Source organism: Pithys albifrons, chromosome 2, assembly GCF_047495875.1.
Source record: "Pithys albifrons albifrons isolate INPA30051 chromosome 2, PitAlb_v1, whole genome shotgun sequence".
Classification (NCBI taxonomy): domain Eukaryota; kingdom Metazoa; phylum Chordata; class Aves; order Passeriformes; family Thamnophilidae; genus Pithys; species Pithys albifrons.
Window position 1 is genome coordinate 24,358,911 of NC_092459.1, and position 21,301 is coordinate 24,380,211.

Consider the following 21,301-nt stretch of genomic DNA (forward strand, 5'->3'; position numbering starts at 1 on the left):
AAAAAGAGATCACCAGCAGAGAAGCATCAAAGATTAAAAGCATTTCTAGTATCTTTTTAGAGATATTATTTCCAATGAAAATTTAGCTTGAGCTCTCTCCAGACTTTTAGTTGTAAAATTCTGGAAATATTGTCAGCCCTTTTATGTGGTTTTTTTTTGAAGGGAAATAACTTCTTTTTCCTTCATGGATTTATAAAATGAAGTACTTGAGTTAGTTGCTCTTACTTTTTTGGAAACTCTCTGCTTTATTCTTAGAGTGTCAATAAAATGATGTTAATTATATTTCTCTTCAAAGTACTTGACAACTATTACAAAATTCCTGTCATGAATATAGCTTTTATATTGAAACTCACAATCTCACAGTAAAAACTTTCCTTTGCTACTCTTAAGAGTCATGTCAAAACTCATCAAAAAATAATATTCTTCTTGTCAGTCTGTCCAACCCACCAAAAAAAATTAAATCTACACATTCCTTTTTGCTGTCAACATCTGCCTCCCACTTAAAGGAATTTTGCAGCCTTCCTTGCACCTTACCTATCTGGCTTTTTTTGGCTTTGTTTTCACTACTGGCATAGCTTCATCAGAGAATCATGAGGTGTTGTTAACAAGATCAGCCCCTCTGAAAGAGTTATATGCTCTTATTAATGGGAATTATTTCCAGCATGGGAATAACACCAGTCTCTTGCATGTGTATAGTTTTCTCTCCATGAGGACAGCCCAGTCACGCTACAGAGGTTGTCCAAATATGCTGTACCAACTCCTCCTTCAGAGGATTTCAAGATCTAGTTGGACAAATCATTGAATGACCTAGTCTGAACCCTTGGCTGGCCCTGCTTAGAGCAGGAGGTTGGACTAGAGACCTCCCAAGGTCTCTTCACAAATGAAGTATTCTATGATCCCATAAATGCAATAATTTTCAGACTTATCCTCATCTGTCAGATTTGCTTGAACTTATCCAAAAGATTGAAATGTTATTGCAGAAAAAGTGAGAAGACAGAAACAGAATGAACACATAACCCCTGTATCGTTAGGAAACTTCTTTAACAAAAGTAGTAATATAGGTAGAAAGGAAATTAAAGATCTAAAGAACTTCATATTTCAAATTGACTAAAAACCAAAGAGAATTAACAAGAAAACAAAGGATAAAACTAAAGTGAAAAAAGACTAAGTAAAACTGAACTTAGATTTCCCAACCCTCGCTCTATATAGGAAACTGTTTTTTACTGCCTGGTTGCTACTTCGACTCTACCCCTAGTGCACTCAGCAACTTGCAAAGGTATGCCACAGGGTATTTCCATCTCCAAATTACAGTACTAGCACAAAAAAGTTATCTAATGTATCTACCTACTGATCTATGCCTAGATCAGTATAGATTAGAAAAGCTATAAAGACAATACTAATATTGTTAAATAACTAGAAAAGTCCTCAAGTGGAAATACTAGTTCTTGTCAAATTTATGAACATCTGCTCAGACATGCAGCTTTCTATGGAGAATTTTAAGCCTGATTGCCAAGCAGTTCCACAAGACAGTATCCCACCTAATTCTACTTCAACTGCTAAATAATTCCTTGATATACTATTCCTTGTAATTCTAGATATATAACAACTACAATCACAGAAAAAAACCCCAAACACTTATTTATGATGACATTTATTGCAGGACACTGGTAAGAGTCTTTCTTACCTCATTAAAAATAACCAACAGCAATCTTAAGGTCAAGATCAGCAAGTGCACTACAAAGAAAAGATCTGGGGTGCACTTTGAGTGTGATGGCCCACTAAATACAGTAGTTGATAACATTTAAAGAGTGACAGCAGTGTTAGCTTCAATATATGGGTTTTTCTTGCTTTGCAGAGAAAATTGTTACTAAAAGGACTAAACAATTAAAACATTGATTAAATATACTTTTTATCAAATTGCTAAAAAGAAAGCAAGCCACTGGGAAAGATTTTTAAGACTAAAGTTCTTTTAAAAGCGTCTTTGAAGTCAAACATATCACTGGGGGGTTATCCTACATAGGCTGTGATGAAAGTTTGGTGTTGGCAGCTGGCGTATTGCTCAAACTGTGGTGTGCAGTTCACTAAACAGTAGTTCTCAGTACAGTTCTTACCTTCAGAGCAGCTCAGATAGTATTATGAATATGTCCCCAGCTGGATGAAAGGCAAACTTGAAAGTTGTTGGAATATTTTTTATTTAATCCTGGATTACTTTCATGTGAGAATGAGAATACTCATAAAAGGAGGAAACAGAATAAATATTTATTTAGAAAAAAAAAAAGCAAAAACCACAAAAAAACCATCAAAAGTGTGTTCATTTGTTAGCATATCTCTAGGTGTCCCTGAGTTCCACATCTTAGGAAACTGTCTTGCTATGACATGTAAGAAAAGGAAAGTAGCTTTCTGTCAATAAAGATTTTTGTAGCTTCCACTCTGTCAAAGTCCATTCAACAAGGCACTTCAAGACATGCTGAAGTGTCCTCATGGATTAATCTGAAAAGAAAACATCGATGCTGTGGTACATATTGTATGGTGTGGAACAGATAAGCAGGGGTGAATGACGAATCGATCAATGAAGTCACCAGAAAGTCCACCAGTGAGATATTCATTATCTATCCCTGTCTATCTGAAAGCTGTTGGTATTCCTGAAAGGGTTGCTCTGTCCAGCCAGAGTAACCAGCCAAAAAAAGGAAACACTTTTTTTATTCTCTTCAGTTCTAAAACATTAGTTATAATGTCTGCTATTCTGTCCTCAGAGCAAAACAGAGACATGAACCAGAAGACATTTTTTCCCTTTCTGCTCTTTCTTACCCTTTTTCTGGTTTTCCTGTACTGTGAAGTAGAACAGCTGCAGAGTAAGATCAATGTCTGGAAGTTCAAAATATTGAAAATTATGAAAATACGCCTTTTACAGAAGTTATGGACCAGTATAAAATTTTGCTTGGAGTTCAGGCTCCTCACTGACTTCTCCTGGTTTTCCGGTTAGCAATGCCACTAACAAGCTAATAATATCAAAGTATTTGAAAGGCATCTACAAACCTTCAAAACAGTAGTTTCCATTTAGGATGTCATCTGTATCTGAAAGACTGACAGGAAAACTAACATTCCCTGAGGAAGAGATGATGAAACCCCAAGTAAATGCAAGGAATTGCTGAGAGGTGAGAGAGACTGAAGAGCATTTTAGGATATGACCTTTGCTCCCTAATATGCTCTGTCAGCAAATAGAAAAGAATGTTCTGAGTGCTATACAGACAGGAAAATACTGTGTGTGTACACACATATAAAACAGTTATATATAAAATAAACAAAAAACCCCAAAAGAATGAAACAAAAGATTAAGTGCTGATATATATGAATATATCTACCTCTCCACAATGACATTATCTCTTTAACATTCATGGCTTCATCACAGAAGATTTCATTTAAAGACATGTTGCATCCAGGTGCTCATTACTACTATGCAGTCAACATACAATTAAGTTTGTTTCTGGTAAATGTCAACTTAAATGATGTTCAGAGATTCACCATATATTATCAGGATTTCCTAGTTCATCCAAGAGATCATGTTCACTGTGTTTCCTAGAACAAGGGAAGCCTACTGATCTGCTTCAGTTGTGATACATTTTACTTTGTGTTACTTCAAACTGAGAGCAACAGTTAAAATATAATCTTTTGGATAAACTGATACTTAAATTGAAGGACGAAACTAATGATATCTAAACAGCAGAATGGTATGTAAGCCTTCATTCACGAACCCACTAGAGAGCGTATCTTTGCTCTGAGGCTCTACCTGGAAGTCTCTACAAACAGATACTTTCTCCAGAGGATCAATACTGCACACTAAAAAGATGACCAACCTTCCCATACTGCCTCTTCGGGAGAAATTGTCAGCAATACCTAAAAATACATGGCCCATGCAGCAAAATAAACTGACACACTTGTAAATGTGCAGTGAAAACTAAGGAAGCTGAAGTGAAGAAAATGTGTAAAATAAAGATAATTTAATAATCTAAGGAGGTTTTATTGAAGAGTGTCCCACGGATTTTTGTGCAGAGTTTTCAGTGAATTTGATAGAACACACTCACGCCCACACCACGCTCAGAAGGTTCCTCACTCTCACTGCACTTCAAGCCATGCCTAAGCACTGACCGCTCACCTACTGATCTGCAGACATGCAAACAGGATGCCAGTGCTGGGGCCAAGGTACCATCCCTGTTACATTTAATGAAATGGCCAGAACAAGGATACAGAAACTAGCCCAGCAATCAAAGTCAGAACAAGCACTAGATGTAAGAGATGGGTTTAGTAACTACATATGAGCTTTTGTTAAGTCACCCTGGGTGTTCTTGGCTACCATTTATTTATGCAAGAAAGAGTATTTGGAAACTGAAGCAAGATAAGGGACATTCTTATGACTGGATATAAACAAGTATCTGCAAATTATTCAAAAAGTAGGAAACCTGAGCCCTGCCTGAAAACAGGATTCTCAGTTAACAAAGAAAACTTCAAGCAAGTGAACTTGTATTCATAGGAAAGAAACCACACTAACACCAGGTAATCTGATTTCATGACACTGCATTATTTGACATAAGGAATTAGAACTCATCCTTTAGTGGTATTACAGCCTGATATTGCAGCAAACAAGATGCATGTTCTTCATAGACTTGTCACCTTGCCCTGAGAGTACTTCTTTTCACAGTACAGGCCACATCACCACATTAAAACATACAGATGTCAATAAGACTTGTTTAATTTCCTGCAAATATCCTTCAATTCCTCCAACGACATTGCTAGAAATCAGTTTTAAAAGTTGAAGAAGACATGTTTGAGCCTGTCTGCAACCCACTTCATCAAAGACTGTTACCTTGTAAACAGAGCAAAAAAGGGGCTCAGGATAATGTTTTCAAATAATAAGAGTACAGTGTATGCTGCTGCCATATATCCAAAAAACCTATGATGGGAAGTCTCCCTTTTTTACACACCAGATTCTTTGCTTCTTATTCAATTAAGGAAAAAAAAAAGAGAGAGAGAGACAAACAAACATGTATTACAGAGAAGATCACTAAGACTAGCTATATGAAACTGACTTGAGAGTAAGCAGGAATCCTGCCAGGAAACTCAGCAAGCAACCTGAGAAGCTCGTGGTATCAGTGAAACCTGCTTGCAATGAATCTACACAGCTGATTAATTTGTTACAGTCCAGGTGTTAAGTCTGAATCCTGCATCCTTGCTGATCCCTTACACATATGGATATCCGTAAATGGTATCTAGGCATTATACTCCTAATTCCAGCTGGCTGGAAGCTGACATAAATGGCCAAGTACCATTTTTTCATGCTGCAAAAAGATGCACTGGAACAGGCTGCTCAGGGAAGTGGTGGTCACTGTCCCTGAGAGTGTTCAAAAAACGTAGATAAGGCACACTTAGGGCCATTTAGGTGTGGACTTGGCTGTGGCAGGTTAATGGTTGGACTCAATCTTAGAGGTCTTTTCCAACCTTAGTTTTATTATGATTCTGTGATTCTAAGTAAACAGACATTAAGTTTCATCCAGTAAGTATCTTTCAGCTTGTTTTGTTCACCAATTTGAACGCCTGTTTATCTTATTTCCCACAAGTGAGCCATACAAATCTGGTGTATGCCCTGCTTTTCTATGCAAGCAATTCATTCTTTCAGTAAAGGTAAGTAGCAGGTAGGCCTTTGACTCTAAGTGTGAAAAAGAACAATTGCCTTACTCAGAATTGTCAAGCAAACGAAAATGCTTATATGGTGTAATCTTTTCTTCTTTTCCGTCTCTTCTACTTTAATGTCACCTTGTCGAATTGCCTCACAATTACGTTTGTTAAAGGGCATAGAAAGAAGTCCTTCCACTAAGACCCCTTTTTTCCCCAACACATGGGTGAAACTGAAGCGAGATATCTAAGGCTGGACACATTTGAGAACTGGCCTGCTTCACAGTAACATTAACCATGCCCAGATCAAATTGCAGCTTACATATCATGAAATATTTAATAAACAGGGAAAAATGCAATTCATAATGAAAACATTAAAAGGAAATTGCTCAGTTTGCCTGCATTTTATGTCTCAGACTAACAAGCTTTTCATCTGGTTACATGTCTGTTGCTGACAATCTCAGCAGCTGGTAACAGGAAAGAAAAAACCCAAACCAAAAAACCCCCTGTCAATCTGTTCCTGTTCCTAAGGGTGTACAGGGCAGAGAAAGACCTTGCAAAAACCCACATTGATTCCAGCATGCTGAAGGGTTTGTCAGCTGCCTTGATTAGCACAGGAAACAGCCTCTCAAGTTCAGAAAATGCCACAGGCTTATTCTCAAAGAAAAAAATTTCCAGGAGCACATCATGTTGCAAGACAATCTGTTCCATTGCAAAACACGTCTACTGAGGCCAGAAGAACTGCAACTTGATGCTGAGCTAACAAGGAATTGGGTATTTTTGCGGAAGTGCTTTTCTCAAAAAAATTTAACTATTTTATACAAAAAAATACTTCATCAGGACTTGGTATGTATATTGTTGAAGCTTTTTTAATGCTGGTAAAAATCCTGTAGCTTTCCTTTTGCTTTAGGGTGGATGCCACCAATAGCAACAGCTGACAGTACTCACATATTCATCGTTTCGATTTTATGAAATAATGAAAATACAAGATTTTTGTTTCCATCAGAAAATATAGAGCAGTCTTAGCACTGGAGAGAATCACTGAATGGCTTGGACTGGGAGGGACTTCAAAGATCATCTCATTCCAACCCCCTCTGCCTTGCGCAGGGACACCTTTCACTAGACCAGGTAACTCAGAGCTCCATCCAACCTGGCCTTGGAACAATTCCAGGGATGGGATATCCACAACTTCTCTAGGCAACCTTATGCAGTGCTTCACTACCCTCACAGTAAAGAATTTCTTCCTAATATCTAATCTAAATCTACTGTCTTTCAGTATCATGCCATTTCCCCTTGTCCTGTCATTACATGCTCTTGTAAGAGAGGTAGAATTACTGATAACCACTGGAGCATATCAGTTCCTGCCCAGAGTTTCATGGCTGCCCAGCTGGATAACTGCAAATATTGATGTCCATTTTAAAAGTACTTGTTTAGAAAGAATGTTCCCAGAAAGGATATGGGTCTTTTCATTTATCTACAAAGTGCAAGCAATTTCCAAAGAAAAATAACTACATAATTAAAAGATTAAACAAACAAAAAAATGAGGGGCAGACAAGACACAGAAAGTGGTATTTGCATTTTGATTTTCTTTTGGTTTCTCAGAAGCCTCCAATGGATTATAGTGCCTTCTTGGCTGAAAAAGATCTTTTTTAATTCTAGGAAACAAAATTAAGCATTGTGACTGCTTGTGAAGTATTGTAGAAGAGATGGTGTGGTAGGTTTGGCTTTAGTCAGCATAGGTCCCCATTTAGGCCTCAGTTTTTAGCAGGCCTCAAAGGTTGTGACACAGATTAGAGGGGACAGGTATCATCTGACTTAAGCAGCCATAGAGGTATTTCATATCATCTGACATCATCAGGAAGTGTTGGGGAGTATAACAAGCAAGGGGGGAGGAGTCTCGCCCTCTTTTCGGTCCATGCTTCTGACCAGGACGGTTCCCGCTCCCTGACTGCTGATATCAGGCCCTGCTGCCGGTTCGCACGTCTGTTTAGCCGGGGACGTGAGCACATTCCTGTTAATTCCTCTTTCCCTCTTGCTGGGAGGTTTCCTTTGGGGAGGAGGTTTGGTTGGTTTGGAGTTTCACCTGTTAGCTGGGGCGACCTTGGTGAGCCTGTTGTTGTTTTCTGTCACTATGTGCTATTTCATATTCTGTGTTAAGCTCTCCTCTTCTCTGTATAAATATAAAAACCTCACTGTGTCTAAAGCCTCGTTTCTGCTGTTTTCCCTCACTCTCCTGCTCTGGGAGTGGACTTTTTGACTGGGTACCAGGCAGTTGGCATTTTGCCAGCTCAAACTATAACAGATGGCATTAGACACTATAAACATACCTTGTTTTCCACTATAAAATGTTTCTAGACAAGGAAAAACCCAAGATGAAGCTGGAAAGCAAGGAATCTGGGAATCTGGAGAGAAAGATCTCAGGGGATGGCCAGGAGACATTCAAGGAAATATGAAGCAGAAAAACAAGAAAAGAGATGTCAGAATCAAACAAGGTAACAAACAAACAAAAAACACAAAAGAGAGGAAGAGCTAAAGTTCATGTCATGTTCCATCAAACTTCTGATTGAAGAAGACAACAAGTTAGGAGACAGGACATGAGAAATCAAGGGAACAAATCTGAAGACTCTGCTCAGGTGGAGAATAAGCAGGAACATCAGAGAGGAGAAACACAATTGTTTCTGAATGGAAACTAAAAGAGAAATGAGCAAAGATAGAGCATCTCAATGATTAAGCACACTTTTAATGTTAAATATTAATTTATGTTATCTATCTAAATACATTTTTATATATAACTATACCTTAAATATTAATGCATATTAAATTTTGTCTCTGTGATCTAAATTTAACATGTTAGCTCACCTTGCTCCTTGTTCAATATTCTTAAGTTTAGATGGCATCTTTTGATTCAAATACACCAAAAAGCCAAAAAGCTAAGGCTGGCAATTCTCAGGCCTCTAAGGAGAAACTGCCTCACACTCCAGAGCCTGGCAATTTTTTCTACCTCCTGAAAGGGCAGGAACATATGGGAAAATCATGACTGGGAGCATATACCCAGGGTCAGCAATTAATAGGAATGAGGGTTCAGGCGACACTCAGAGGCACTGAAGAATCCACCTCTTGAGCCCAAACTACTACAAAAAGGCAGTTTTCTATATAAGGTAACCAGAGTTTTCTGCCAATCACAAAATCCCTGAGTGTCAGGGAGTGACCCTATCAACTGGAACTTGACCAGCTGCACCACCCAATGGCCAGAACGGATCCAGGACACAGACTCACTAGATTTCCCAGAGAATTATGGGTCATGGCTGAAAAACACACTATCAAAGGCCAGGGACTACTCACCATAAAGTTCTATGTGCACCCTCTATTTTGGAGAGCATGAGACATGAACAGAATGGATGCAGCAATTTTCATGCCAATTTTCAGTACCCAGTAACAGTCCTCGAGATACTTAATATACATGTGTAGACACGTGTAGATCCATCAGCATGGATCAAGGCCTGAGAATCACAGTTTACTTTTTCTGATGTTCATTTCAGGTTTTTTGAGATTAAATATAATAGGTAGAGTTCATTCTGCAATTAGGTCATGTTTACTTTTTCCCTATGGGCATGTCATTTCATTAAAACACTCTTCTCATGGACTTTATGTATCAAGGTTTAAAAATGAAAACTAAATGGATAAATAAACTCCATATAAATGGAGTTTAAACATAGACTACATGTTACATGCCACTGTAGTATTTCCTAGGATATTCTAGAAAGCTCAAGGCATCCAAGTAAAGCAAGGTCAAGCAAACAGAGGTCAGCTTTCCTCAGCAATTCAGATTTCAAAATACTAAAACAACTGAAATTACACAGGCAGACATGAAAGGAATTTTCCATAAAATTGATTAATTTCAGCTTTGGCGGGGGGGGGGGGAGGGGAGGGAAGGGTCATATTACATTTGAATTCACACATCTATCTACCTGCAGTTTAGAACACAGCAGGAAAAACCATCACTCTGTAATGAAACAAAGAAAACAACTTGCTAATAGAAAATATTATTTGAATAGCACATCAGTAGGCAAAAATCCTGATTTTGGAACATCGATATATAAAGTGACAGAGAATAGTAACAGATATGCTACTCTTTCTGAATTCTTTTCTAGCTTTTCTGCCTATACACTGATGATACCAACATGAACACTCCCAGTGACTTAGACAGCATTAATCAAAAGATGTGTGCTGCTCTACTTCAGAAGATGCATGTTGCTACAGAAGACATCTCTACCAATTAAAACTGCAGCACACAAATTAAAGGGTAGGCTATTGTTACGATATGAAGACAGATTCCAGTATGTGCAAACAAAATTGGTGTAATTCATGTAGTTAACTGAAAACTTGGAATAATGTAACTTTTTGTAAGTGGTTGTTTGGCTGTCTGCCAAAAAGAAATGGAAAATATGCAGATTTACCTTTGTGATCTGTACTGTATTTTTGGTATTGGCCATTGTCCTCTACTAAACCTCACTTCATCACATCATATGAAAAAAGTTTCATACAGGCAAATTCTATGAATTTGAAAATAAATGTTTCAGAGCAATATAAGAAGTTGCTACTAAAGAAGCACTCGAGGAAGCTGTGTATAGCAAGTCCTTAGGAAGCCTTGGTTAACACAAATCACATGCTCCACAGGACACGTAAAACAGAAGGTCTGATGAAATTGGAGCAGAATCTCTTACTTGTCTGACAGCAGTTCTATGGAAATCAGTATAAAATGTGCTGAGAAAACCCTAAATTAAAGAGAAATATAAAATACATCAGTGCCAAGAGATATGTTGTAAATTGACATATTTAAGGAGAAATTAATGTAACCTTGAATTATAAAGATGGTTAAGTGCTTAATTCATTCTGAAATTAAGGAGTCAGATGAGCAGACATCTTTTGAACCTTGTCCTTACTGCTTACATACAAAGTTCTGTACAGACAAGTGCAGGATTAGATCCAACACTACAAAACTTGCCCATGACTCATGTCATTGTTCCAACATATTCTCATTTCTAGGATGAAAGGGCTCTTTTGAGATTCAGATTCTATCAAATATGCTCAGATCTAGAGATACATCATTAGTAAACCAGAGAGAATAAAACAAGAAGAATGCATGATTTCTTTTCAGTGAACACAAAATAGCCATCTCCAGATTTGACCATTGAAGATATTGATCTGCTAGCTAGCAGGAAAAGTAGTAAAGTGTTACATAGTGTTCCTGAACTACAAAACTAGTGACTTTATTAATAGAATATGTTGACTAACATTCTGTTTTGAATAAAATTAATTTTTAGCCATCTGTATTATGACAATTCATACACATTATAAACTTTCTAAAATTAGGAATACCTTCTGCTTTTAGTGCATAATGCAAGATGAATATTTAAGGATGAGTTCGATCTTAAGTTCTAATATCACATTTCCTGCAGTGCCAAATACCTACAAGACAACTCAGGATGATACCTCCACCCAGGGGTATCAGGTTCACTTCCCTCTTTCTTGCCATAGGCTCACAAGTGAGGAGTGAAGGATCAGTCTTTCCGCTCTATGTGATCAGTTAATTTTTCTCGTTTGCTTCTCTTTTACTTCTACAACCTTTTCTTTGGATGTCAACTTAAATCTGCCTGACTTGTATCCCTTTAAAACACTTCTGACTGTCCTTTCTTAAGAGTTTCACCTGTGATTTTTATACTTTATTTTTACAACAATACTCCTAAGAAAGACAAGCAGAAATGATGAAGAAATCATTCTTTTTCTTGCCTTCTTTCTCTCCAAAGCTCCATTGTTCTGTGTGAAAAGCTCATAGTGCAGGTGCAAGTCTAATTCTTAGTGATAAATCAGCTCTAGAACTATTTTATAGAGCACAAAGTATTGTGGGTATGTTATCAAAGAAATTCTGAAGTGAATTACATCATTTTTTATGCTACTGGGACATGCTTTCTACTGTTTAGAATTTTTTCTATATGCAAAAGGTCATCAAGCACAATGGAATTTTATTTTCATAAATAAAAGTAAGCATTCTTCAACAAAGAATTCAATCTTCTGACATACTTTTACTAGGCATCAAATCTTCAACCTAGGGTGACCTTAAATAATGCCAGTAATTTTGTATAAGGTTTGCTGAGCAATCTAAATAAATTATTCTGCTTATCCTGGCATGAATCCTTACTGAACTGAGCAGGAAATATGAGTACTATCTGTTCCAGTTAAATTAATTTTGAATTCAGGATTCAACTGGAAAACAAATTAATAGAGTAATGATTACCTTTTTTGTTTTTTTTTGTTTAGAGACATATTTATTTGTAATAATTGTGTTAGAAGACTAGTTGTAAAGAAACAAGTTGAAGAAAGCATTAGTAAACATTTTAATAGTCCAATCTTGCTATTAGCTAGGTGAGATGCATAAATAAATTACAAAACTAATAATGTAAACATTATAGCTTCAAATATAGCAAATGTTATGAATTATTCTGCACTACATTGTTTGGCATAATCCAAAATTGATTAAGTCATGGGTAATGCAGAAGAAAGAAAAATACCCCACAGCAGATGTTAGCCCCTTAATCAGAGTGGTGGAAGATTCTGCAATGGCAGGAGGCATAAAATAATCTGGGCATAATAGCAGTCACTTCTCAAGAAAGCCAAAATGATCATGGCAAAAACTGACTGTCAACCTACACAGAAGTATCTTCTGTATTTCAGTTATTTTTCTTTCTAAGTGAAATATGCCATTTTTTTCCATTCTGTGGAATGCTGGTGAATTAATGAATGACACATAATAAGAATTAAAAGATCTGAAGTTGCGTAAGAGGGGTCTTGAACACAGTACTTATTGTGAATCTTCAAAAGATCAGTTCAGTTCTTCTGGAAATTATATTCTTGGTTTGCTCCTACTGCTCCTACTATATGAGAGCAGCACTACTGAGCAGTGTACTGGAGCCCCATTGTGCAAAGCTTTCTGGTTGCTGCTCTGTGGATCCCAAGTTTCACCATCAGTCTCTAGTTCACACACATTAGATTCTGATTACTGTCTGTCACGATCCTCAAAACATGCTCCTTCATCTAAATGGCTCAACATACGTCACTTAAATCCTGGTAAGGATGACGATGTCTGATTTTCTACTCCACTGAATACCAGATGGTCTAAAGAAGATTCAGCAGCTACCTGTATACTACAATACACACTTTCAGAAGTCCTAAGCAAAATCACAATGATTCTAAATATTCCAAGAGCGACATGTTTTCTGTACAGCATGCAATTATATCCTACAGATAAATCACTCTACCTTAACACCACTGTCACTGGAGATGGACAAGGCAGCTGGAATGCAAACCAATACAAAATGTGGATGGTATTGCATGGCATAAAACTGAAGAATTGCAAGATATGTTACTGCATAGGAGGCTCTGAATAATATACCTGTTGTTTCAGCACTGCCTTTATAGCCTTCTGTTATAAAGCACACTATTTTAATCCATACTTTTATTAAAAAAAAACCTCACTGTACTTAGAAAAGTATTTGTCAAATGAGACATTCATTGTCCATGTTAGCTGATAGAAAGATCTCTTGATAAAAAAATCTAGATTTTAATAGACTAATTCATCTGTGAGACTCCTGGACCATTTGACAGACACTAGAAACTCCAATTTCAGGCAGTGTAATTATGCTTTTACTAGAACCATTACAACCTAGACATCACAACACAGGTATAAATAAATTCCAGAATAATCCAATCATCAAAACAGATGACATGACTAAAACAGATGATTGTACCATCTTAGCCTTTCTGTGCCAACATAAGGGTAACAGCAAGCAGAAAAAGCGAATTTTAGAAGCAGTTTCTGGCCCAGACTATGCTTAGAAAACATCTACCAATCCCCAGAAAATGGTTTCTCATAGTGTCTAGGATCTCAGTGGATACATTAAGGGTAGGTAAATTTATTTCAAGGGGTATGTATACAATCAGGATTTTATACAATGATGTGATTCTTCAAATAAAAAAAAACACCTCTAAAAGCTGTAACAGCAGTACAAAGCATTGACTATTAATGTCTAAGCATGAAGTGTGGAGTAAGCAGGTTAAAGCCCATTACCCCTGTGTGCATCGATTTAACAAGCATCTCTTGGTATCAACAGCAGAACAATAACAGCCATTAATGAAGCATCTGTTCACGTTACACCTCTGGTCACCTATAATACTTTTCAATTATCATGATCATACCAAAAAAAGGCCAATTACTATAATATAACTGCTGTATGTTTTTTCTTTCCCACTGACAATAGGTCTGCACTTACTTATGTTTATTGTGATAAAATTAAAATAAATTTCATTGCTATTTTTGTGTACTCCTTATCAACTTATTTGTCTTGATTACCTGATGATGAATTCTTTATAGTATAAAGTTATAAATATGTTTTATAAACATCAATATGCCATTTTTCATAATGAATATATGCATTATTAAATATATGAATGTATTTTACCATCTTTTCACTGCCTGATGCAACCTAATGCTGAAATATGTTTATTATTCTTTGAAAAATTATGCATCTCATCATCTCAGGCATATATAATATTATGTGAGTCACAGAAATACAGAAATGTATCATCTCCCTGATTTTACATTAATTCTTCAGGTTTTATCAGCAAATCTTTACACCCAACACTTAAATATACAAGGAAAATCACTTTCATTTGTTTGAGCATATTTTCAATGATAGCAAAAGTTCTGAAGAAACACTCATGAAAAAAAAAAAGACCTTAAAGTAAATGTCAAAATCAAATGAGCAGAGTAACTAGTGGGTCACTACTAAGAAGGAGAAAAATTATTTGAAGAAGAAAGGATTAAATGCAGACATATGCCACAACAAAGATAAAAAGACACCAAAACACAATGACAGGAGATAAAAAAATCCTAGGACTTTTCAGTAAATTAAAGACAATAGAGATGGCAGCCATATGGTCATATTAGCAAACATCAGCACTCAAACAATCTCAGAGGAATACATCTAAAGCCAGTCTTAGATGTAATCCATTCAACCCAAATTATGGAAATCCACTACTGAGGTTCTCCATCTTCAAACAACAACATGAAACACTTGACACCCTTAGCAAATAAAGCATCTACCACCTCAAAGGGAAGCCATTTTTGAAGACATATGTTTTCATGTGACTCATAACATGCTGATCATGACTCCGCAGGGTACAGTTGCAAAGCAACTGGCAGCAAAAGCCAGGAAGCAGATGAGGCAGCAGAGAGAGGACAGCAACACAGCACAGCACAAACAGGCAGAAGAGATCTCCGAAAGGCGAATACAGCCACAGGGTTTGCACCTTGGAATATGCAGCCCTGCCACTTCACTACAGCACTCATCTTCCAGCTTCAACTGACACTTGCTTTTGGATCCTTTCCTGTTCCTATAGAATAGAGGGCAAAAATACAACAGAGTATTTCAATTTGAAAGGACTTACAGTGGTCATCTAGTCCAACTGCCTGACCACTTCAGGCCTTACTGAAAGTTAAAGCCTATTATTAAGCACAATGTAAACAACACTGATAGGCTTGGGGCATCAACCCCCTCTCTAGGAAGCCTGTTCCAGTGTCTGACCACCCCTTCTTCCTGAAGAAGTCCTTCCTGATTGTCCAGTCTAACCCTCTCCTAGTACAGCTTTGAACCATTCCCAGAAGTCCTATCACTGGATACTAGAAGAGATCTTAATCAAATTGTCCCACTCTCTTCTGACTTGAAAAAACTTTCCCCTCATTTTTCACCCTTCCAACTGTTTAACACTAAAAACACCAGTGGGGAGTGAAAAGGAGTGGCATCCTGTGAAAGTCACATGCATGTATGGATAGGATGGAAGATTCGAAGTGATGTTTTATTGGTTGTATGGAAGGAGTTATTCTGCTTCTCCAAGCTGATTTACACTCAGTGCAATCATAGCAATGGTATGAAACACTGTATGATAGTTGCTAACAACTCAGGAAAGAAAATGTCTTTAATTATTAAAAAAAAATTTTAATGGGTAGTTGGTAGCTTTATATATCTAGAAAATAAGTACCTATTTTACAGACCGCTCGATCCATTTTCACTACACATGAAGAGTAAACTATCTGAAATACCATTATTAAGGTAACCAGAGGACAAATTTGTCCACTCCAGTGGTAACCCTCTGTATATGTGAGTGTGAATATGTGAAATGTGAATCAGGAGAATTGGTTTTGCTGAGGGGTTAGCATTAAGACCTTCAGGTTTATAACAATAACTAGCCATACCAGGCCACAAGTTTTAACTACCTTATGTGGTCTTAAACTTACTTTTCCTTGATTTTAACTTATCTGCAAAAATTATTTGATAAACTTTTGCTGTAACTGTCTGTAAGATCAGGTAACTCTTGTGTAGCTTCTCCTAGCTAAAACAGCAAGAGTACCCGAACTTCAGGCATCTACCCTACCCTTTTCAGCCTGTATAAACTGAGCTGTTTATCACTTAACTTTGTTTAAGCTGAACTTTTCCTCAGCTTTTCAGCTGCATGGCTTTCCTTCACCAAAACAGTACCATACAGGGAAAAGATTAACACACCTCAACAAAAATGCTATTACAAGCCATAGAGATACACAGAAAAGCAAAAATATGGGTTGAAATAGATAAAAATAACCCTGAACAAACTCAGCATAAGGAAATCCTCCACCACCACTGACACCATATTTCTGTGAAGAAACGGGATGCTGACAACTCACTAAAGCATCTTGCCCTTGACCTAGGACTACGGATCATCAGAGAGGTGAGAAATCAGAAGGGCAGAGCAGATATTTCCAGCTACTGATTTCATTTTATCATTAATGAACCTCAATAGAAATCCTATTGTTTTGATGATGTTAGTATTGTTATAACTGGAGTAAAATAAGCAGCTATTCTATTTTACTCAGACTGCTGAAGTGTTAAGTCAAAGCAACACTAAATTCTAATTCTTGGATCCTCCCACACGGTCTGTTCTTTTTGATTACCTGTGTCAAGTTATGTAAACAGGAGAGGATCTGTGTGTTACCTCCTGAAGACCAAGAACAAAATCCTAAGTGTTATAACACATGATGGAACACTGCATGGAAGAAATAAAGAGAAATTCTAAATAGCTGCTTCTGGGCCTTCTTGAAAGTGCATGCTACTGTTACAACAGTGGAATTACACAGCGAAATTTAAGGCAAGAAATAAAAACTAATGGTTAAGCTCTGTACCTACAGAGTTTGCTGCATGATGGTCAGATGAGTTTCCATGGCACGACAGTCCACCTTCAAAACTTTCTACAATTAAATACGTTCAAATGTTGTTTCTCTCTTTCACACGGCACAGAGCACACACACTGGCACGACGGCAGTTACCACAGCACACTGGACTTTCCAGACCAGCGAAGTCTTGCTGGAACAGGGAGTTCCCAGTTCCAGGGAGCTGCCCTGCCCCCCCCGAAACTCCCACAATGTGCCCACTGTCAGTCTATGTGCCCCTTTTGATATGTAGCATAGGGACATAGGGAAGACAGGCAAAGCAGTGAATGTTTTTTGACCTTTAATTTGTAACAACTAAAATATTCTCATTTCGTTAGGATCATCTGGATAATGAAAAGCCCTATGCTGCTGTTCTTGTTCTGCATAGTCTTTGCTCTCCCTGCTGCCTTACAGTCATGGAGATGCACACAACCACATCTCTGCAGCTCCTCTTGAGATTTTCCAAAAAGCATTGGAGCCATCACTGATCAAGAACAATCTTGGACTAAACTTTCAAGGATGTTATTGATTTTTGTTATATATCATACTGGAAATTTCATCATGCTGCAATTAATAGGATATACATTTAAAATTACTTAAAACTTTCAGGAGAAACATATCTATCACAAAGTATCAATTTATTTTATGGACATAAAATCCTCCCAAGAGTGTCCCTAATCCACATAATTTTTGACTGATGTTTGTAATAGAAAATTTTCATCAGCAGATATTCAAATGAAAATACACAGGTCCAGCCATCCTTTTAATGAGTTCACAGTCAAAGACGATGATACATACAGAGTGCACATACCCATTATCCTACATAAAGTTGGAAAAACTGTCCATTAAGCTGACCAGTAGACACCCAGGGTTTGCAGAATTCGCTTACTGAACTGCTCTCCAGGCTGCACTGAGAGGACTGAACATAAGGAATCTTAAGATGCAGAGCTAAGAAGAAATAACTAAATGAAGAAATGACAGAAGTTTAAACTACAGAAAGGTACTTGCAAAAATGCTACCATTGGAGAGTAAATATTTCCCCAAAACAGCAGTGGCACAGAGTATCCAGGGAAACAGGTTGTGTAGTTTCCATTACCTGGCATTTTCAACATCCATCTGGACAGATGAAGCTTGTACCTGATTCAGTTATGGGGCGTGACAATAAAGAAGATGTGACTTTTCAGAGAGCCTTGTTTTTCTGTAATTCAACATATATGCTGCTGAAACATTTTTATTTAGCCAAAATTTGCATTTGGCAAATTGCACATACCATCACTGGACTGTAAACAAGTTAACACTGGTTTACATATCTTTGATAAATCAACACATTCATAATATGGACTTGAGAAATATCAACCTGAAACAATAATGTGTATGAAGATAGAAGTCAGCTAGCTGTTCCATAGGTAAAGGACACAGAACTTGGTACAAATTTGGAACATCTAAGAATTCAGTAAAACCAATCTGAACAATAAAATAATATCTTTGGGTGCCCATTCAGAGAGGCAAAGTAACTTTTACAGTTGAATAGGCTGAAGTAATAGTGCCTCTCAAACCTTCTGAAGCAACACACTGCATCAGGGAACTGACCCTCTCACATCCCTGACTCCTGAGCCCCCCACAGGTTCTCCTCCAGGAGTTCTGCCCACAGGCAGTCCTCACGCTGAATTACCTCCAGTGCTTACCTCATAATGGTATAAATACCCTGGAAGCTTCTTGGTATTTCCTTAAAAATCACAAATGCATATTTACAACATACAAAAATACTTTGAGAAAAATTATTAAAACATGGTGAATCTAGTACTATTCATTCTTAAGCAGCAGAGTACACAACGGGAAGAAAGACAACAACCAGAAGTATCTCTCACAGTGCAGAATATTAAAGGCAATTTAAAGTGTTCATGGAAAATTAATAAAGGCAAACGGATTTCAGTATAAAAGACTAATAGCAATACAATTATGAAAGGCAGAAGTTATTTTTTTCCACAAAAATTTGAAAGTAGCATTTACTTTTCAGATACTTTCTGAACCTATTATTATTTTGCACTTAATGAGTGATGTATAGCAATAACTATGCAGCATTCTTTGGCTGTGTTAAATAAAATTGTGAGGTAGCCTGTTTCAGTGTGTCTGGCTTCAATAATGCTATTGCCAAACATAGAATAGTGTTCTGCAAGCATTAGGAGCTTTGCTAATTACTCCCCTATTACAAAAGCAAAACTATCACAAAGCAATGCACAGATGTCTGTATCACAAGCTGTCCACCCTGGAGAAAACTGTAGCCTTTACACTCTGAAGACATTAAAGTACCATCTACTTATTACATAGTTAAAGGGCTACACATTTCAAAGCTGAGACTGAAATACATGTGTGGATTAACTCTTCACAGTTGCTGAAGGCTAGATAAGCAAAAAAAAATGTGTGCAGTAAAAGCAATTGCTGTTCTTCTTGTTCATCATCATAATTACAGCACAAGATGTGAGAACAATGGACCAGGGTCCACTTATTTAAAGGCAGGTTGCCTTGCTTTGTCTAAGCTTTGGGTAAGTAAGTCTGCAAGTGATTGGCCTAGAACAGGCACCTTAAGTCTCCCCTCTAGTCAGTGAAAAGCAGCATGTGCAGTGTAATACTTGCAAAGATGGGTAGTCCACACAAGTGAGTGATTCATATGCTGCCTAGAACACGACAGAATCTGGTCCACTGAATATTTGAGCCCATTGCCCCCTGCTGAACACCCAAGGAACTAATGCTAAACACGTGTACCCCCACGGGATAGAATTCTGGGGTCTGACAGCAGTGCTAATCATCTCTAATGTAACTTTTCTGAGCATTTATGGGTGAGTGCAGTAACACTGGCAGAATGCTTTCATACTTAGCAGGGAAGTACCCCACATTACAGTAAGGCAGTGCTAGGAGAAGAAGTGAACTTAATTGTCATTTGGGACTTAGGAGGCTTTCAGGCAAACAGCCTCATTTATTGATTGACTTCCTCTTCAGTCTAAGGGGATACCCATATACATATTCTGAACAGAGGCTACTTTGGACAGCGGAAGGTGTTTTTGAGTGTCTTCTGATGAACTTACTGCATGGCATTATACAATTTTCCTCTAAATGAAGGAAGAATACACAAAGAGCATGGTATGAAATGCACTTTGGGAAAGAGCAAAATAGTGAATTCTTTTCAAAACTTCTGAAAATTAGTACTTTTTCCTCAAAAGCTTTTTTCCTAAAAAATGCAGCATTGCAATGAATGTAAAAAGGTAAAACAGAGATCAGTAAAGAGAAAAAATACTTGAGATCTTTCTTGGTTAGAGCTACAAAATCATAGCATCATACAGAACTGTATTTAAAATTATGAGATTCCCTATATATTAAACATCCAGATACCTCAAATATGCTGTCAAATGTCAAAATAATAAAATACAACCATTTAACTCTTGTCCTAACAAGGAGCTCTGTTGTATTACTAGAACTATACTTTTACTAGAACTACTGCATTACTAGAACCACAGTATACAAAGATAATTTTGAAGTTTAATAAAGGTAGCTCTAATTTCAACATGCCTTCTGGCAATAGTTGAGCTGAAATAATCCAAAAAAACAACAGACCTAGTAGGCACTGCTTTTAAATGTATCTGAGAATGTGCAAGTCAGCTAGAGGTACAATTAAATTTTTATTAAAACTGAAACATAATTAAGTGAAAAAAAAAATCACAAAATTGTTCTGACTCCCACTTGACCATAAAAAATGCTCTAAACAAATTGTTCCTAAATCTACTCTGAGTTTTCTGTATGTTTACATTAAGTTTTGAAGGAATGTTAAATGATGCCTCCAATCATATACCAACAATGCTTAACACATACATGAACATTCTGCTGTCTCATTAAAAAAGGTATTCCCTGTGATTCTGTCAACACAAAAAGCCCTCAGCATAACTGGTCAGTGTTACCTATAGTGAATAAAGTAGTAAAAACCAAGCAAACTGACCAACATCTGAGGAATAACAGTCAAAACCGAGGCTACTGAAACTAGAGCATGCATAAACTGTTGTACTAAAGCACCATTGCACTTCATATGATATGATTCCAAGACCATAACTGAAACTGCAGTCCAGATAAACACTACCCTCAGCCCAATGAGAAAGTTTATCATAGAGTATTTTTTATCTTTCTGCAATGAGACAATTTACAGTTCCTTTCTACATTATGTGTTGACATTAATACAGAAAACAGAAAGCAGTTACAATAAAAAGACAATGTTCCAGTTCTAACACAGGTTGATTTTTCAATTCCCAAGTTTACATGATTGTCAAAAGACTGTGATACCAATCACTAACT

General features: G+C 37.1%; 1 protein-coding gene and 1 long non-coding RNA gene across 3 annotated transcripts in view; one reads left to right on the top strand and one right to left on the bottom strand.

Annotated features, from left to right (window-relative positions):
* The window catches only part of KHDRBS2 (KH RNA binding domain containing, signal transduction associated 2), a 342,766-nt gene that overhangs the window by 287,448 nt on the left and 34,017 nt on the right, over nucleotides 1–21,301 (bottom strand). The gene's annotated exons all lie outside the window — the stretch shown is intronic.
* Nucleotides 7,583–10,998, top strand: LOC139668290 (uncharacterized). Its single transcript, XR_011697019.1, has 3 exons — nucleotides 7,583–7,666; nucleotides 8,023–8,159; nucleotides 9,819–10,998. It is a non-coding gene; the product is annotated as an uncharacterized lncRNA (long non-coding RNA).